The following is an 18449-nucleotide window of genomic DNA, read 5'->3' as shown; positions in this document are numbered from 1 at the left end:
TGTGTTATCGCTTAATATCTTGAAATAAAATTGCCAAATAAAACTGCGAATGCAGAGCCGGGAAATACTCAGAAAACCGATTAAGTGTAATGTTGGCTCGGTTCGTTTCTGCGGAGATGCGCATCCGTTGGATGGAGCAAGACGACCGCCGGGAATGGGCGCGAATGCATCCAATTGACACAGATAAAGACCTCACATACTTCGTATGGAAACGCATTTATATCACGACGACTTCAAGCTTAGTAGAAGTATTAAGAAAGTGTTATTGATAATATTATCGCAAGTGATGTAAGTGCAGCATGAATAATTATAAATACAAATTAAGGAACTCTTACAAACATGGTTCCACGGGTTTGAAACTTTTGTTTGGCTATGAAATTTTAATAATTACGAGCAAAGGCATAAACATTATAAATTTATTATAATTGATATAAGCTGTATAAAATAAATTAAATTTGTGATATTAGATTATTTTAAAAATATTTAAAAATATTGGGAAAAATGCAGACGGTACTAAACTTTTCCACCGATAACCATTTATATTAATTTTGATATTAAAGGTTATACAATGGTCGCCACTGTACACACGAAGACGCATTAGCTCTCTACATTCCTCACATAGCCACGAGTTCCATAGTACATATCACGTAGCCACTGCAAATTATGCGAACTAAGATCTTGTGTCTGTTCTGCGTGTTTTACATTAATAATACAATGTAAATACTTAGACAGACAAGGGAGATTTACAAGAGGCGGCTTCATGAAACGGGAAAGCGAAAACAAAAGAAGGTGTGTCTTTTTTATTGCGACGGTATGCGGACAGACAAATGGCCCACCTGATAGTAATGTGTCACCAATGTTCCTGAACATCAGCGCCTAATGATATTTTAACAATTACATAACCATTGCGCCACCAACCTTGGTAACTGAGATATTACGTCCCATGTGCCTGTAGATACTGGCTTACTTACCCTTCAAACCGGAACACAAACGTTCCGTCGCTTTTTAATACAATATATTATTTAGAAATAAACTAAACAAAATAATGCACGTAACTGAATACAATTTATGTTAAAATTAATAAAGAAATGCTAGAATACATGAGAGGGCAGTATAGTCTTTATATATTCATTTCTCAAATGAACGTCTTGTTTCTAGAGGGAAAGAATTCCATAAACGAAAAACTTGATGAGTAAAGGAGTACGTATAGTATGAAGTCAAACGAAGAAAGTAAAGTCTCTTGACAACGAATACTACGGAACAACTCCGACTCAAAACTAGAAGTAATTGAAGTCGGAGGTGATTAGTATCTTCAATAGACAAAGTAATACCTCAAACAATGAATTAACTAGGTAACGTGAGTACCAACGAGTATAACTTTTATCTGGGCACTGTTCCAAATCAGCGTGTACATATTATGCGTACGACTGTACTTACCGTCTATCTAATGTTTTATAGCGATTACCATAATATAGTAGCTCTCGTAGTATTAGCGTTGATATATGAACATTTTAAATATTATATAAGTTGTCCAAACTCAAAAAATACTTTACTTAGGAAAACATTTGTAAACACTTTTGAATCGTCATTTTGCACAATTTTAGTAAATGTAAGTAAATGCTACAAGACAACTAATATCAACAGTCTCAATCTTCCAACCTCGCTTGCGAGTCTTATTACAGCCGTTTACTATAGTACAACCGTCTCGTTGAACACTCCATATGAAACTTGTTGCAAATAAAAAAGACATAACTCAGATACGACTTTACTGTCGATCGTTCTTCAATAAACACAATCAATGATCTGAATGGCAACAATGAAACAATCGCGAGCGCGACTTGTGCTGAGAGAAATTCAGCGTCGGAACTTGAACAATGCCGCTCTAACGAGCGCCCATTACGCCGATAAGTGTAATGGATCAAAAGCAAAACAAAGTGTTCTATAATTGCCCCTCAACAATATTAATAGTTTTGATTTTATCAATAAGCGGCGCGGCGGGGGCGGGAGGGGCGCGCGGGCTGGTGGGCTCGCGCTTAATGGAGCCGAGGTGAGACTGGTAAATATCGCCGTAATTCATCATCGCTGTTTGCTCCTTGATACTAATCTGGGAGTTTATTTTACATGAATTCGTGTTTGCTTTGACCGTTACGAATATTATTGATGTTGTAATTTGTTTAGGTTTGTACAAAATATCTTCGAACTTATTTATGCATATTATCATGTTTTGGGATGATTTATGCTGAAATGAAAGATATGAAAGATGAGTAATGCTACTCCGATGTATCAAAGATAGATAGGGAGGTTGGAAGGTTGAGGGAGTCATTGTAGCTACAAGTACAAGGGAGACATAATAACTTAGGTTTCTAGGTTGGTGGCACACTGGCGAGGTAAGGAATTTAAATTACTTGCGGCGCCAATTTCTATGAACGGTGGTAGGCACGTACCGTCAGGTTTCCAACTAGACAGTCTTACCTAAATATTTCATGAAAAATAATGTTTATACATAATTTGTTTGAGTTGTAATTTTACTGTGACACATGGATTAAAATTTGTCGACGGATTATGTATTCAAAATCGAGTAATTAAGGTCTAAATTGAAAATGGTATCTGAAAAATGTTATTGTTACGGCCAGTTAGCGGGCGACCCGCTACGAAGCGAACGATTTTTGGTTGCACGTAATTTGGAATCGGCGATATCTTCTAAAGTATTCATTCGAATGATATAGTGTACACGATAATTTTAATCTGTATTAAATGGCCAAGGTAACTATTTACCCGAATAAGAATTAATGATGAATTGAAATAAAATGGCTTAGCGATAAAACCTCTTGTTTTGCAATAAATTAAAATAGTCATTACGAATTTACCTTAAAATATAGACACATGTAAGACTTTTCGGTAGACTTTCTTTAAGACCGACGATTATTTTAGTACAATGTTTTGACGTATCTCGTGACATAGCCAAGATTTAGCCAGCAATAACTATGTGAGGATATGAAAACCGGTTTTTGGATAAAGCACCTTCACAGTTCAGCCATTTCATATAAGATACTTACAATTTAAAAAATAATATGACATAGACAAACCTACCTCGTCTATCGCTTTTCGCATTAGTGAAAACCGCATTAAAATCAATTCAGTGGTCTAGAAGAAGTAACAGAGACACAGACAGAACCAGAAAGCGACTTTGTGTTATTCTACTTATTGATTTCGGTGGCTTGGTTTTTGTTCCGTTCGCTCGGTTCAAAATAATTAAGAAAGTTGCGGTAAGTTAAATTAACTTCGAAAAGTAATAAATAAATGTAAATGTCACCTATTGGATTCCCAATTAACTATCATTATAAGTGGAAATAGCTTTTATTATCATACACTAGTTCGTCTCAAATAAGAAATTCAAGACATAACATTATAAACGCATGCAAAACTTCGCTTTAGAGAGCGTAGTTAGCATAGAAGGTAGATAGGATCTGTCTTGAGGAAATTTAGATAAATTCTAAAACTAGCTTAGATTTTTATAATTTACTTTATCATCTCATTATAAATATAATATGTACGTAATGTAGATATAAGGCATATAAAAGCATGTTATGTAATACTAGTTGTTATATCATTGACGACCTCCGTAGTCGAGTTGTGTGTACACCGGTTTTCATGGATACTCTACTCCGAGGACCCGGGTTCGATTCCCGACCGAGTCGATGTAGAAAAATTGGTTCAATTTCATTGGTTTTCTATGTTACCTTGGGTCTGGGTGTATGTGGTACCGTCGTTACTTCTGATTTTCCATAACACAAGTGCTTGAGCTACTTAAATTGGGATCAGAGTAATGTACGTGATGTTGTCTTATATTTATTATTATTATTACCATCATCTGTAGCTGACCCTTACGATGGAGCTTTATATAAAAACCTGATGGTAAGTGGACACCACCAATAACTTTGTTACTGTAAAAATATCAATTATCTTTTAAATCGCCACTGTACACCTTGTAACCCTTGGGAATTGAGATGTTATCTCCCTTATGCTTGTCGTTAAACTAATTCACTCACCCTTAAATTCGGAACACAAAAACACTGAGTATTAGATATATAGAGACTACTGCTTGGCAGTAGAATATATGCATATTTGGTAAAGGTATATAAGTATCTAGACACGCGGAAGCGTGTCAGCCAAGTTCTAGTATAGCAGAACTGGCGTGCAGCACCGTGTGTAATATTACACGAACCATTTGGAGCCACTTTTGACCTCCTCATAACTCAAAAACTATTTGACATAAATGTGTCAAATTTGGCTTATATATTAAGACTCGCGAGATACATATGTGTTCCAAATTTCATAAACGCATCTCAAATGGTTATTTAGATATTAACGTCTAAAAATCGTCATTTTTATCACTGACTGACCTATAGATCAAAACTATAACCTACTTCCAGGTGACCTAGAAAGTTCAAATTTGGCATGCAGGTAGATAATTACGCCAATATAAAGGAAAAAATCTGAAACTGGTAATTTTTTATCATATTATTATAATTTTTCATTTTATTGGATCTATTAGGAACACTTATATATTTAGTTCCTGTAATAACTGTAATAAAAAAAATTATGTAAGAACCAGCAATCAAAACTTATGACAGCCGGTCTTAATGTGAATTTTAAGGTCTTCACGTGAATATATAACAAGTTGAATACCACCCTTAAGTTTTTTAAATCCAAATATTTCCGTTTTATTACTTATGAGTATAGCCGACTTTCGTATTTATTACGTTATTAACTAGCATTTAGTGCACATCAATGGCGCAAAATCATTATACTTAAAAAAAATAATAATAATAGGCATTTCGGTACACAGCCGGAGCAGCGGGATAGGAGCGTTGCGATTAAACCTTAACGCGGACGTGTCTGAGCGAGTGGCAACCGCGCTCATAAGAATTATTTCAATCCCTTCCGATGGAAGCTGCCTAGTCTATTCGACTGCATATTTTTTGTTTGAGTATACTAGTATACAACAATAAAATAAGTTTCGTGAGACTGTAGTAGAGTATGTATATCGTAATTGGAATGATTTAAGTTTGTACTCTAGCGCTACAAACGGGGATTCTTATTGCTTGGAAGAACAGTATCGAGCAAGCATGCTGATGTCAGTAAAGGACTGGTGAATGGATTCAATGGAAAAATAGAGAAGATACATTGGGGACGTCGATAACAGCAATAGCGCACGTAAAATAACAGTTTAATTTAAACATACTTTAATTTGCGAACTAGAAGTCAAAACCAAGTTACAGATATTAAGTATTGTACATATATGTTCAAAGGAAACAATTCTCTATTTGCTTAGCATATTCTACTACTATAAACAAATCACAAGGCCTTCGCCTTGACGGTGCTCTTTTCGACATAGGCTCCTCTATATTAAGTAAAGAGCAGGCTTACGTTGGCCTCTCTAGAGTTAAAAACTTAGATGGAGTACATCTTATCAATTTAGGTCCAAGTCAAATCAAGACACAAGAGAGCTCTATTGTAGAGTACAACCGTTTGCGCACGTTATACCACCCCTACTTGGGCAAATTAAGTATAAACAGAAAACGCGTAAAAAAATTCCGGTCACTGAGTGGGCAATTCACTCGAACATTTCAGAGGTACCTACAAGAACAATAAGAACGTATCAAAAAAAAGACAATTATACCCCGTAAACATAGGAAAATAGAATAGTTTAACAAAAACCATTTGGTATTAATTTTGTTATTAATAAATACCTACTAATAATTTATACAAAAAGTAGTGATATCCCATCAAAAACATAAATGTAAAAATGAGAGCCAAGTTAAATATTATGATATATACCTTGGTTGTTGTCTTCAACGACAAAAGAAGTGAGATCTAAATTTGTGCCAAGTTAAAAAGTCCTTTCTGAAATTTATTTATAACTACATAAAATATCATTTCTTCTTATAACTTGGGGTAATATATTGTTGCCTAAGGTCTGACTTGGCTAGTTCTTATATGTTTATAAACACAAATTGTAGTTTGTGTTTAGAATAACAAATTATAACTCAGAACATCTAAGAAGAATGGAGGACAGGTCAGTATTGCTTAGTTAGTATACGTACATTAAGAGCTGCGATGGTCCAGTCTCTAGAAAATATGAATCTTAATCAGATATTGCGAGTTCATATCCAGACAAGTACCATTGAATATTTGCGTGCCTAATTTGTGTTCATAATTCATTTGTAACAGGCTTAGAACTTACGAAGGCTATAATATAATTCGTATATGAGAACTAGCCAAGTCAGACCTTAGGCAACAATATATTACCCCAAGTTATAAGAAGAAATGATATTTTATGTAGTTATAAATAAATTTCAGAAAGGACTTTTTAACTTGGCACAAATTTAGATCTCACTTCTTTTGTCGTTGAAGACAACAACCAAGGTATATATCATAATATTTAACTTGGCTCTCATTTTTACATTTATGTTTTTGATGGGATATTATATTACTGTATGTATTTTGTTATATGATTTGTTTTTTTTTTTATTTTGCGTTAATCACGTGTATATTACTGAACATATGTGTATATTACGGGTACAGTGACGGTACCCGCGCGGGTATCAGCTATTATATATGTAAAATCCAATTGCTTTAGTAGCAGTAACTAGCGAATTTTAGTTTCCAAATATTCTAACTCGAAGGTTAGGAGAAATTACGAGTAAGATATAAAATCGCCTATTGAAGTGATATTGAAAAATGAATAGCGATCAAAAGACGATCCCCCACTATTTTTGTAATGTGTTAAATACGTACTATAGTATGTTTGAAATAATATACAAACAAATGTTATAATTAAATATATACCGAGTATCAAAGCAACTTCTCAGCGGCTCACGACAGTGTTTCTTACAAGTTTACTCAACAACTTGTAATACATCCGAAAATATTACTCTAAATTAAAAAGAGAAAATCATGTTTCATATTTACAAATACGTTTCACATTAATATATTATTGAGTTTAATTAGGACGGATAATACTAAAATTGTAACAGCCTCTAAATGGGCTAAAGCCTCTTCTCTTTAAAGAGTCAATTGTGGGTTGATACACACCAAAAATTACCGTAATGTACACACATAACGGTAATTTTTCGATTGAAGCAGGCAGGTTTCCTCGCGATATTTTCCTTTACTGTCGAGAACGAGATGAACTTTATATACAAATTAAAATTATGATTGTTATGATGCTTGCCGGATTTGATCATAGGTTAAGATTCAAGTGCTTCAAATACCGGAATAATAGGTATTTATATGTATAATATCTACAAAACCTACATACACAGTTTGTGTCTGTTTGTAGGTTTGTTCGCTTGGAAACCATCCAAACCCACATACGTTAAGCAAAAGCTTTGAAGAGTAATTTGGTACAGTTAAAGCTTATACGGAGAAAGAGTGCAAGTTGAGTGTGTAAGTTAATTTTTAGAGTTAAGTGATTAGAAATACATTGTATTACTAAAAATATACATAAACAATGCGGTTAACACACGCATTTATAGTCGTTATATTGAATGAAACATTCACTGTTTACGTTCATACGGCCAATGACGACACACGCCATGTCAAAGTGAAAAAATAATGACATTTGGATTTTTTTATTGTAATAATGACAAGCTGTCATCCTCGTTTTTCTTATCTTTCAAATTAATATTTTTGCTAGCAACGAATGACCGTTGAATTTGACCTAGTCGAAAACAACAAAACTATGGTGTGAAAGACTATTTAAAAATATATCAACCTATAATATTATAAAAAAAAGGATTCCTTAAAATGTTTTTTCTCTTTATTGTACGTATTTTATTATTGACTGAAGGCTTATTTGAATACATTCAATCTTTAGATCTTTTGACGTATAATTTTTATTTTCTTTTACCACTGAAAACATCAAAGATCGTCTTCCATACAGCTGTATACAAATATGTTACCAGCGTACATACTTCGATCTGTTTTTCTATCGCCCCATATTTGAATCCTAAACCTCGGAAAAATCCTTGGGAAACGTCGGATAATACCGCGCTCAAACGCGAGGGAAACGTTTTTCGAACTGATTTCACGTTTTTCCAACCTTATTTTCTTAGAGATTTTACGGTCACACACCGAAATTGCTAAAAGTAATCCCACTTAAAGTTGCCTTATGTAAATTATATTTGAAATAAATTATCTCGTAAGTTTCGCTACTTTCTATCTTTATGTCTGTCTGTACGTTCGTTCTATTTGTACCAACCAATGGGACGGGACCTAAGTGGGTGTATGATATAAAGGTTCTTACCGTATATTTACGGCAAATTATTGAATAAAAAATAACTGCCTCGAAGGCTTTGGACGTTATATGAAATTATTGAAGGCAAAAAAATACAAAATGTTTTAGCAAAACTTTAGCAAAGTAATAAACCAGAATAAGAGTATTTTTCTTTGTAAGGTTGGACTGACCTGTTTCTCAAACAGTTTTAAAGAACAGTCCAAAACACTACAAATTGTCTACCAACTTGGTGCTTCAACTAAATGATCTAAATGTATTAAAGTGAAACTCTCTATTTTATATATAAACATCACACTTGCTTATTAACCATTAAAATCCACCGGAACGAAAAGAATTACTTCAGACCTGACAAAAAACATTTTGATTGATCTTTAAACTACATGAATTAATTTACAACTAAATAAAAAATATTTTATCTTCGCACGGGTGCGATGCTGATAGTAAATATACTACAGAATGTCTTACAAACCGCTTTATTACATATTTAAAACGCAGCCTTATTAAAGATTAAATTAACAATGTATTTAAGGTACTTAATTCGATAAGGATTAATGCTGTATTGCTTAAAATCGAAAATAAGCCATTATTTCTCGTAAAAAGTAAAGGATAAAAAATTGTCGTTGTGGGCTATCGATAAGAGATACACACATACATATAACATGACGGACTTTTTTGAAGATCTTTTTAAGGTGTACAATACCGTAGTACATTATTGTGATGATCCCCGTAGGATTTAGCCCGCGTTTGCAAAGTAAGCGCAAAAAATATGTTTATTTACGACATCACTTCAGAAACGTCTAAAATTATCAGTGTTTCTATATATTGTGCATGTATGACACATATAAACCTTCCTCTTGAATCAATCTATCTATTTAAAAAAACTGCATCAAAATCCGTTGTGTAATTTTAAAGATCTAAGCATACATAGGGACAAACAGCGGTAAGCTAGTTTGTTTTACACTATATGTAATGATTTACTTGTTCTGTGAATAACGCGACTCATGGTTATTGTTTAACGATCCGTGTCTGCTGTTTGGCCAGGGAACACTTATACTTACCGATATACTTGTAGCTTCAGGATATATTGCTTAATAAATTTGAATTGGCTTACACGATAATTCACATTAGATTTTATGCATTTAAAAGTTTAAGATTTTACTAATCAAAATAGTGCATGGTTTTTAAATTAAATATCTATTTGATTTGAATCAGTGCATTCATAAAAATAAAATGTATTAAATGCAATAAACAGTAGTATAACATCAGCGTTGGGCTTTTATAATTGTCAACTGTTAAAGATAGAGAATATATTTCAAAATTACAAAACTTAAGGATTAATAAAAATTGTAAAGTATAAAAAAATTCAAATATCAAATAAAACCTATAAATTAATATCCAATGAAATAAATAAAACCATGAATTTCAGTCCTTTTAAATGTACCTATAACAATATAATTTGAGTTACAGATAAATCCACGTTACGCGTGTCTTATTCGAATTACTTAACCGTGTTTATTTGTTTTACCGAAAAGAAGAATACAAGATGACTTGCTCGAACAGACGAAGTTGATAATTCACGCACATTCGTATCTGCAAGTATATTTTACGCACGACACACCGCGACTCAGCAACGTGTCCTAACATATTTATTTGTCATATAAATGTATTTTATCGTATATTTGTATCGTAATAAGTTAAAGATTGAATGAAAAAACTTATTTTTAGTATAAATAGCTCTTTTATAAAACAAAAATCACTTTTCCACGACTAAAACATCATATCATCGTAAAACAACATTTTTTTTATTGTATAGGTAGGCGTACGAGCCGTTAGTACCACCTGATGGTAAGTGGTCACCAAGGCCCATAGATAATGGTGCTGTAAGAAATATTAACCGTTTTTTACAGCCCCAATGCGCCACCAACCCCGGGAACACTGCCACATGTCACTTGTGCCCGTAGTTACACTGGCTCACAACAACACTGAGTACTAACAGTATTTAAAAAGTCTCGTGAACAAGACATTCGTAGATAATGTCGAAATATCGAGCTCCAACAAATAAAAATAAAAAACATGGTAAATATCCCGTTTTAAATACTGTTAGTAATAAAAATAACCATGTTAATTTAAAATCTTAACACTGAGTACTGCTGTTTGTTATATGGTAGAATATCTGATGAGTGGTACCTACACAGACGGACTTGCACAAAGCTCTACCACCAAGTTTAGTTCGTCTTTCAATTTATCATGTATTATTTTATGTAAAAACAAAATGCTATCGTATTAATATGTAGTTTTTAAAACGTGTCGCCGAAAGCAAATGTTTAACTCAGTATTCCAACAGATGTAACTCCTGGGTCGCAGCTTACTTTTGGCGCGGCTTGACTAAATGTTTGCAATAAAATACACTTATTTCACAGATATTTTAATTAATCATAGTAATCCCGCGCTAAGCACTCACTTCGTTCGTAAAGCCTTTCGGTACTCACAGGTGCAAATAATTAAGTTAAAAAGATTATTATTATTAATAACACTTGAAATTTATGAATTTATATAAGCCTGAAAGAATTAAAGCTACGTTACAAATAAATACAAGTAAAACTGCCTTTATTTTAGTGTTTTTAAACAATACTGGATTTTTTCCGATCTTCCTAACGTAACGAAATACTAGAAGTTTAAAAAGCTATTATTGTCAATATTTTAGTTGTTGTTAAACAAATAACATTTTTTTTCGTAAATAGCTTTCTAATGTAGTGAAAATTGTATTCATTTATTTTTAGTTCCGATTTAAAACCAAGAGACACTAGAAAAACTTGAAGGTTTCTGTTTTTTTTCTCCTCCATGGAAAACGAATCAACATTAACACTGGCGACGCATATTTTCTTATCAATTTACTAAACGATATTATTAAAATAGAAAGGACGTTCATCGGTTAGTGACTTTCAAAGAGATAATTAATATAAACTTAACAAGCGAATGATTAATGACGACAATTAAATTGAAATGACTAAAATGTCTAAAATGATAAGCATTTGTGTCTGTAATAAATAATATATAAACGTGGACTTCTCGAATATTTGCCGGCAGCCAGTTAGTCTGCGTCAATTTAATTTTCTGACCCAATTTTGTAAACTAACACAAAATCGGCAACTATTTAAACGGCAAATTTGCGTTGACAATGAAACGAAATTTGTATCACTCTCTGAATAATTCAAAGGTTCACGAGGGCGGGTGGATAAGTGGGCACTTACTAACATTATTACATTACAGTCGTGGTTATGCGACACCGCGCCGTCGCCCGTCAGCGTCGTATGTGGACTCACATGGATCTCTGTTACGATACGCGAAAACACAAAACAAACGAATACTTCAAACGATCTGAATTCATATACACTGTTCTCACTTGACTGCTCTCTTAATTATTGCGTCTGCGTGCATTACAAAAACTAAACGACCAATAGGTGTATAAATTATATGCTTCTAGAATATGAAATATTACGATTTAATTTTTTTTTTATTAAAAATGAATTCACGCAGATTTCACGATGTTTTCCTTCACCGCAAAATGTAATATACAAATGTTATATACGCAAATTAAGCACATGAGAACTGTGGTTGCCTAGAATTGAACCGGTTGCGGTTCAACATAAACTTCTAGCTACTGAAAAACTTTAGCAAAATTTTCACAATTTTTTTTAACACATCCATTAATATAGAAAATATGCTACTATGGTGTTATACTATTAAGAAATAATATGGTGATTATTTTTTGGCACAGAATGAATAAATAATTATAAAAGTCCATGGATCGATACCTAGCTGCAACATTCACATGACACGGCCACTAATGAGACCTTCGGGCTTCAAAACTATGATAATCATTTATCGGCTGCAGAACGATCACACAACACGCTTTCCCCTCCTTTGTACCGGTGGTTGTTTCCCTTCACAGCTCATCAAAGCTGTCAGAAATTCAATAGAATTCCGCTCGATAAAAACAATGACTCGATATTTTCTTTGATCACCGACAAACGGATCTTAACGACTATAATCTTTGAAATGAATGTCGGATTTCTATGATTCTGAAATGTCATCGTGAAATTTCAGCTATCCGATAACAAAAAAGGGTCGGATTGATTTACTAAGATAAAATAACCGAATTGGAATTATATTATAGAGTTTTTCCTCATCAACCAAAATACAACTACGAAAGTTTATTTAAGTTTTTTAAAGTTTAGTCAAGTTAAAACTAATAATGTCGTTTTGCAAGTTTTATGAAAAAGCTTGAAACGAAACTAAATATTTTTGTTGTACGATATTAAAAATTATATTGAATTGTCTTAAAAAAAATACTTTTATCGTTGAAGATTTTTACAAATCAATGATCAAGTGTAATTAATGTACATTTCATAAATGCGATGTCGATTGAGAGTTGAAATTGATTTTAATGTTTTTGAACGCAAAATTTAAAAATTACTTATCCATATTGAGTTACTAGTACATAAGCACGAATATTATATCCTATTCCCAAATTGCATTTATCTAAATCACCATATTTTTATAAAATGAAGAAATATTTTTTACGCTTGATTTATTATTATTAAATCTCATCAGATATAAAGCAGGAAAATCTTCACTCTGAATGATATCCATAATAAATTTGATGTATCAATTTATTTATGAATCGCTAACACAGTCGATATAAAAACATCCGACAGCATCAAGGTTAGCGCAAGCATAACTTTATCGTGGGCAACTAAATCGCGCTATAAAGCAGAGGGCTACGAATGGTATCGCGGGTGAGCTTATCGGGACTCGAGGGAGCGATCGACGATCGTCCACATGAATATGTTATGGTGACAAAGCTATAACGGAAGCCGTTTGAACCTTCGACCCACTTCTGGAGACGAGATTTTTGAAGTATCATATTGAAATTATATTTTATGCGAGCTGTATTACACTGAATTTTACAATGATATTTGAAATATTTTAACAAAAACCGCTATTTTTTTGTTTTAATCTTAAAAGAAAGCCAACCGTCCGACAACTTCACTTCCTTAAAAGAATATTTTGAATCACTCGAGATCAGTGTCGTTAAAAATTCAGGAGACGCTCAACTACTAACTTCAAGGCGTCTCAACTTCACAACAAAGAAAGCAAAATCCGCAGAAATGGTTTTATTTCAATCTTCGCTTCGAAAGCCGATAGTTTGGGTCTTTCTAAATCACCAGTAGAGGGTCTGAATGCGAAATGTTTCGGGTAATAGTGGAGTAGCGGAGCGAGTACACGTTCTGCGAAGAAAGCCTTCGACCGCGCACTAAATAGGGTTATTCGAAACCCATTCCACTCCGCATATTAGTTTATCGCGTCCCTCGAAAGGGCTAATCCCATTCGAGCGACGGTAAAGCAATTCTGTCGTCGCCTCAACTGCTCTTTCATAGTCCTTCAACTTCGATAAAGCTCAAAGTATTCCATAAGATGACGTTAATTTAAGCTTCACTATTAATAATCGAACTATAAAGCTTAATGCCTTTATAATAGGTAATAATCACATCACTATTACTAAATACGATTAAGTTGGATAGCTTCGTTATGCCGTTAAAATCTTACACCAAATGCAAATTGCCTGTCTAAGGGGTAACGTGTCACCGAAGAAATTGTTACAGAATATACATTAACAATTCTTTACATTGCTGACCATGATATTTAAGTTACAAGAGCCTGGAATCATTTATATTACATGAACTACCTATCGAATATAGAATTCAATTTATTGAAATAAAATATTATAAAACCAATCAGTACATTAAAGGCAAACATTAGAATTTAATTTAAAATATATAAACTAGGAGCACTTTTGTTGACGCAGCACCACTAATGCCCATCTACTAATGTCCCCGCATTGTCTCGGAGCTGATCTTCTTGTTTGCGGAGGATCCTCGCTAGCGATTACAATGTTAATCAAATAGAGTAGGTTTTCTAGAGAATTTAATGTTTTATTCAGGTTGTTATCTAAGCGCACTCGTCTAATGTTCGTTTTAAACCGACCGTAAACTTTTACTCGGGATTCAACGTGTTTTTTACCCGCGCTGCACATGACATTCGTCTTATTAATTCAGCCATCAGGATTTCGTCCGCTTTGAATTCCGTCGGCAAGAAATAAATGCTTTTTTTATCTAAGAAATATTTTTATTATTTTTAAATAATTTTTATTTTATATTCAACAATTATGTAAGTGTACAAGTATACTATAAATAGAAATGTCTACTTTAAAAACCTACCTCGTTCTGTCAACTAAGTAAGATCGGTCTGTGAAAGTTTATGGGTCCGATCTTATCTTTATTGTTGTGGAGGCTTTGACGGCCGCTCCGGCGGCTTCGAGTGAGATAAGAGATAGCTCGTGGCCAACGGTCCGCTTTCAGGATTATAAGAGAAACTACCCTCACTGACACTCAAAAGTCGTACACAGTCCTTATGTAAGCACAAAAAATCAGAAGTTGAAACTTACTTAGCTATACGAACACGAGCTTCAGAGGTTTAACGACATCGCTTCACTATCAGCAGTTTGTCGGTGGTCCGCTTCCGTCTACGTCACAGTGGAACTTAAAAACGGGTGCCGAACTGTAACTTTGTCTCCGCTCAGTGAGCGCGGAGGTGCGCGGGCGTCACGCCGCGCGCGCTTTTCGCTTTCCACATTGAGCACACACTGCGACACAGACACGATCACGCGCGAGTCTTTGAAGATAATTCTTGAAACGCCTCACGTGCGCTCTGCGCGGGCGGCCCGGGACACTGCCGCCGCTGCCGTCGCCTCCCCGCGGCGCGCGCACCCTCGCTGCCCGCCCGCCCCGCGACGCCCGCCCGCGACGCGCGCACCCGAACAAACGATCGTCCCCGAGCCTGCGATCATTTTTACATCTGCACTGTTGTGACATTGAAATTCAATTTTCCGGTGTGCCCGACCCGAGCTTCAGCTCGCTACGAGTTCCGGAATCGTTCCGCTCCCATACATAACCGCGGGGCCCACGGACGGAAATCACAGATTTCGTCTCGAAAATTGACGAAATTGAAAAGCAATCCGGTCAAATGCCAAGCCAATTCCATGCCCTTTTATAAATTCTTTCAACTCGAGTTAACAATTTACACCCACGTAACAATACAATTACCTGGCCACAATAAATATCGGCCGAGTTATCGTCGTTTTATATTTAAGCGATAGTTTTATAAATAAAAGCGCAACTGTGTCGACAGTCGGAAGGCGTGCGCCTTTATTAGAGGAGCGCCGGGAAGCAGGCTCACTAATCTGGCGCCGCGGTTCGCTGCCGGTTACCCTTACAAATCGCTACGCTTCGGAATTTAATTTCGCGCATTTCTTTTACGCGATTGGATATTGTAAGGATTTGGGATTCCATTTATGTAAGACAGTGCTGATACGCAATTTCTTGTCTAAATCTTGAATCTGAAATTTAGAGCGTGTTTATACGAGATGAAGACGACTCGTTTCAGTCCCGTCGGAATGTGATCTACCCTCGCGCCCATTACGGGAAAGTCGGAGGGCCAAGAAGGGTAATCTAGTTTGCAATTAATGCCCTCACAAGTATTCGCAGTCTTAACAAGTTTCCGCTGGGTCGGGTGAGGCCGGGGCACATTTAATAAATCGACGCCTTTATTTACGCTAACTGTCACGTTTCACCGTAATTTCGTTAAGGCGAAGAAGATAATTCAATATTCGCAGCGCCGGTACAAGGCACTTGTTATTGATAAATTCTTATACTTGTTATTTGATTTCAACTTGATAATTCGAACTGAAGTTGAACCGAATTTAATAAATAATCCATCACAAAGGATTAATCACATCAGCGAGATCGTCGCGGATTAACGAATAAAACCGCTTCATTTGCACCACTCGGGGGCCCAGACGTCCCTGGTCGCCGTGAACCACTTCCTATTTCACACCCCCCACCCTTTGTCCTCGGCGTCCCTTTTCAAGGAGAATACTTTAAAAAACAATCCGACAACAATTGTAACTTCGCGCGAGTTTGAGCTCCGAGGAAATCACGCTTTTTCTTTTATTGGTCAATTTGTTAGTGGAATATTTTGTGATCCCCTTTGTTCTTTTAAGAGCCGATGTCATGACAGTTAATTCTGAACTAAATTACCAACAACACTGAAGACCTCGTCGGAGTACACAGTGTTTCTTATGTAATCGTTTAAGTTTTAATTGCATGCTTCATTTAAAAACCGCAATCGAATGGCCATTAAAGGAAAATGTCATTTGTTATTAAATAGTAAAAATACTGGATGAAAACATATCTAGACTGAAACTTAAGAAGAACTGAAGTTTTATTTTATAAGAAGGGTGTCTAGATGAGTTTTTAAGGACGTTAAACTTTTAAGTTATTTATCTACATGAAGTTGCCATTATTTGACAGATAATTTTATGCAGTATATGTTTGAATATGTTATGGGACTCGTGGCGCCGTCGCTGGCGCGTGGCGTAATCTGGAGGTCAATCCTATTTCCTATATTTATAAATTGCTTTGCTAATACGTATATTATTTTGTTTACAAATATATTCTTTAATGTCATTGCCCTTTAAACACTATGTACACTTAAGTCGGTTTGCTTACATATTCATTGAATAACATTTTTTTTCTATAAGAATAGTAGTCAATTTTCCAATTAAATTAAAGAAAATCCTCCTCCTTTAAAGCTTAAAACTTGTGTTCGGAGTGATGGCGACAATAGCGCAAGGGGTCAGGATCGATCCTGTGACTCTTTGGATCGCTAGGCAGCCTCAAGGCCATTGTGCTATTGACGCTTTTATGATAGTGTCACTAAATATCATTCAATTATGACTATGATTACGATTAATAATTCGTATATCTTTTGTCGGAGTGTGTTTTCAGTGCAAGTCTTATCCGCGTCAAAGAAACGTTTTAATATAAACTTCCTAAGGCTGGCTGATAGAGAATACTTTTAGCAATAAACTCTCAATTTGTACGATATGTTCTTTGATTCATGCAATAAAGTTTTAAACAGACTAATTGAAACAACAAAGAAAAGTTTAAAAATTGAATTTTAATACATCACTTGTGGTAACCATTCATGACTATTAGTCATGTCGGTTGTCTGTTACAGTTACGTTAAATTATGATATAAGTTTATAGTGAGTTTATAAATTATATATAAATATGTCTATCTGCACGTGTTAGTGTTAATATTTTATCAATATTGCTAATCTTCATACCTTTTTTCATGATATATATTAGCCGACGGGCCACCGCGGCCACCGCCCATAGACATGTTACATGCAGTTACATACCATACAGGAACGAAAGCCTGGTCGGGATATCGATTGCATTCTCTACCTTAGCATATAAAAGCGATCCTGTTAATTATATTCCTCAACTCGTGTCGGATCTCCGAACCTTTTCGATTGTGGAAATAATAATTCAACATAATACACTCGTTTAGTTTATCTTTTATAGTTTAATCAGCATACATCATAATCATAAGCCATATCGCGCTATAAGAAACTTTCAACGACTTCATTATAAAATGTAATTTGATTGTATTCAATCATTAAACAGTTATGAAAAAAAAAATATTCAAATAATAGTAATAAAAATAACAATAAAATCCAATTTTATATTATTTAAAAGACCGCCTAACGTGCGTAACGCCTCTCGAGAAATGGCCTTAGAGACGAACCCGGGTTGGTTCAACGTCAAGTTTTTTTTCGATTAAAGATAGTGAAGTTTGCGCACTCCCGTGTCGCGTATAAATCAATAATCATTATGACAATCAAACTATTAGTGGTATTTATTTTGACGCAGACTTATTTCCAAGAGGATTATAGACATTGAACATTCGTTGAAGAGACTGCTTTCGACGAAACTTGTTGAAACAAGCCTTTTTCAAAAATAATTATAAATACCACCTATTGCATACAGGTTAATGGATGATGTGTGGAACATATTATGTGTGAGGTTCTATGAAAATTAATTAAAAGTTTATTGTTAATAATTTGTAAAAGTTTGTTCATAATTGTTTTTATCAAAAACAATATGATCGTCGTGGGGCGCTGTCAGGCGTGAAACGAAGAAACGGATAGTTATTGAAATAATTTATCCTGAAAGAAATC

At 34.7% G+C, this 18449-nt stretch overlaps 1 protein-coding gene across 2 annotated transcripts in view; it reads right to left on the bottom strand.

Annotated features, from left to right (window-relative positions):
* The window catches only part of LOC125067655 (lachesin-like), a 118334-nt gene extending 103245 nt beyond the window's left edge, over positions 1 to 15089 (bottom strand). The window contains exon 1 of one of the 2 annotated variants that reach the window (XM_047676357.1): positions 14584 to 15089. The gene's annotated coding sequence lies outside the window, so the exon portion shown is untranslated. The remainder of the gene's footprint in view (positions 1 to 14583) is intronic. The other variant, XM_047676358.1, reaches the window with a different exon arrangement.
* Positions 15090 to 18449: the final 3360 nt, after the last annotated feature.

This window comes from Vanessa atalanta, chromosome 12 (genome assembly GCF_905147765.1).
Source record: "Vanessa atalanta chromosome 12, ilVanAtal1.2, whole genome shotgun sequence".
In the NCBI taxonomy this organism is placed as follows: Eukaryota; Metazoa; Arthropoda; class Insecta; order Lepidoptera; family Nymphalidae; genus Vanessa; species Vanessa atalanta.
This window is presented reverse-complemented; position numbering and strand designations above follow the sequence as displayed.